The sequence below is a fragment of the Cyprinodon variegatus genome, unplaced genomic scaffold (assembly GCF_000732505.1).
Source record: "Cyprinodon variegatus isolate N-32 unplaced genomic scaffold, C_variegatus-1.0 Scaffold0, whole genome shotgun sequence".
In the NCBI taxonomy this organism is placed as follows: Eukaryota; Metazoa; Chordata; class Actinopteri; order Cyprinodontiformes; family Cyprinodontidae; genus Cyprinodon; species Cyprinodon variegatus.
In genome coordinates, this window is record NW_015150453.1 from 1,515,473 (window position 1) to 1,518,625 (window position 3,153).

The following is a 3,153-nucleotide window of genomic DNA, read 5'->3' on the forward strand; positions in this document are numbered from 1 at the left end:
TGGACTCTAATCAGCTCTCTGGGAAGAGCTAGGAAACAACTCTGATCCGTCAATCCCTAGCTAGAAGCTAGACGCTGCTGCTGCTGAACTCTCTGTTGGCCCCTCCGTCTCTGGACCCAACTGGTTCCCCCTCTCAAGGATCTATCAGAACCTCTTCAAGGTATCAACATAATTCAACTCACCAGTTCAGTCATTTTAGTCCCTGGCTAACCAAACCCTCATCTCCTTCAGAAACTGTGAGACCTGTCCCGGACCGGCACCTGAACCAGTATTATTTACTCTGTGTACTCTTCTTCAAATAAACATTGTTAAACTTTTCCTCCGTCTCCGTTAGTGTTCTGCATGTGGGTTTAACTTAGTGAACCGATCATGACAACTTTTTTAACAGCAGAATTTGAGATTTCAAGTCAATGGCATTTGTGTCACATTTTGCACCTAAAATAGATGCAAACTGTTCGATTAACAGTCGTATATGATACAATCATCTGAGTAAAAGCTGGACAGTGTTTCCCCTCAATAAACAAGACAAGCAGAATCTATTGAAAACAAATTACCTTTTAAAACAATATTTCTTATGTCCATTTTTTATGTAAATGATTTTAAAGCTTTCCTGAGAAGAGATCACTCAGAACAAACCCTTTAAATAACACTTCATAATGTAAATGTATTAAGTAGCCATGACACATAACAGATTTGAACATAAGTTCTAATCTTACTCAGATCAGAGAAATGGCTCGTGTTACAGATGGCAGTGCTTACAAAGGGGCACTCTACTTCAGAAAGTCCGGAATATCACTTAAAGAACTCTTTTATACTCACAGCCTGCCATATCGCACGTCATTACATGATACACATGTTTGTAAAATGAGTCATCAGTGGCCCCAAAAATACCAAAATATCACACAGTGTTCCAGATAAAGACCTTTCCTAATGTAAAGCTAGTTGATAAGAATTATATTCTCTGTCTGTGCTCTCATTTTCAGGCTCAGAACAAAAGGACCCACTTCTCTAAGCGGAGAGATGGTTAGGTTTAACAAAATGTTTAAGAAGGAAGTGCAGAGAAAGGCGTTGGCATCTTAGGCAGGAACCTCTGCAGAAGGAGAACACAGGTTAGTGACAACGTCTATCTGGTAGAGGATGATTATGAACGTGAGTCACTAACCTGGTCTTATAGGTCAGTCCGAGCCCAGAGGAGGAGATTGGTTCCAGCTGGTCGGCTGCCAACTAGATGCGGCGGGTGTTACCCAGAGAGTCCCACACCCTAAAGGCCCGGAGGTCGGAGAACAAGCAGGTCAAAACCGATTAGACGAAGGAAGGAAGGATAATCCATGGGGCTAAGCAAAAGCCGGTGTCGAGGATGTGCTCAGGAGTCAGAGACAGGAGATCAGAGATCTGAAGCGGTACCAAAGGGACATCCAGGACGGAGTCAGGAATCATTTCCAGGTTTGCTACACAGACAGAATCCAACAGGAGTCCGAGGACAGATCAGGCAAACAGATCAGAACCGGGACAGGCAGGCTCAGAAGTCCAGAGGCAGAACAGGTCAAAATCAGGCAACACTCAGAAACACTCAGGTAGGCTAGAGAATTCTCGCCAAAGGCTAGAATAATCTGGCCCTGATGCCTGGTTGAAGGCTGGCTAAATAGAGGCTGAAGCAGGTGAATCAGAATCAGAAATACTTTAATAATCCCAGAGGGCAATTACGTGAAGCAGGTGAAGCAGGTGAATCAGCTGAATGGTAATGAGAAGTGGCCGGAGCCAAGCAGGTGAATGAAATAAGTAATCAAGCCAGTCATCAGTGCCAAATCATGACCCCAAATTCTTTTTAAATCTTTATGTACATAATGAAGAACAGAACTGAAGTCTTCTAGAAAATTTAACGCCCAGTTACCTAAACTGAACTGTCCTAATTAGATAAACTGCTTGGGAAAACAACACAACAGGGCAGGTAGTATTAGGGTTTATCAAGCACATACATCAATCATAAAATAATCCTAACATGAGTGAATAAAAATCATAATGTCTTTTGACTCCAGACACACTGCTCTATTTGCACTACCTTGTATATTATACTTTTTATATGTATATATTAGTCTATTTATATTAGTGTGTATATATTAGTCTATTTTTTAGCATGCCTTATACCCACAGTGTTTTTAGAGATTTTTATAATTTTATTTACCTATTCCATATTATATGTTTCATGTTGCACGATTGTACCATAAAAAATTCCTAGTTTGTGAACTCCTTCACTAACAATGGCAATAAACCTGATTCTGATTCTGATCTGGCTCCTTATTTACATTTCACATCCTCCTTGATGCAAAAACATGCAAAACAAACTTAATTCATAAACAGACTTTCTGTGGGTCTCTTTTTGCTAATGTTATTTTCTATAATATTTGTCATTTGTTGTTTTTTTTTCTTTTTTTTGCAGCTATTTAGATACTCTCCACAACTTTGTTGACAGATGGAGGTTACTGGACCATGTCTCGACTGTTGTTGCAGAACTAAACTAATTGTGTCCAAGCGGGTTAAGTAGTAAAATATTTTGCTTATATTTGTACCTTTGGAATTAAACAAAATGTTGTTTCTTTGATACATAAATTAAGCTGGTCTTCTTCTCTCCATATATTTAATCCAAGACAGTTTGGTGAGAAAATTTATATTCACCTCTAGATTAGGTTTAAGTAAAGGGATTAATTGTATCTTATTTACTTACTGTAGCAGGGTTTTATAAATATATATATATATATATATAAAAAAAAAGAAACTTATGAATATTATAAAACTTGAGTTTTTCAATACAAGCCAATATATGGTATGATTCAGCTTTTATATTCTACAGGTGTGACAATTTCTACTGTTGAATTCAAAATTACTACATTACTGAACATGCAGCACATTTTATTTTTGCTTTTCTCTGAACGAAAACATTTAGCAGCTACATCTACTATTGGATTTTTATCACATCAAATATAGATAAGGGGCATCATTTAGCCTGAGGATGTTTTGTGGGAGATGGCCCCAAGTCAGGGGCCGTAAGGTCCAACAATATGGACTGGTTCACTAATTGGCTCCTTGAGGAATTTAATTCAGCACAAATTTTTCAACCACTGCTGCATCGTTTGTAGAAGACAGTGATGATCGTAT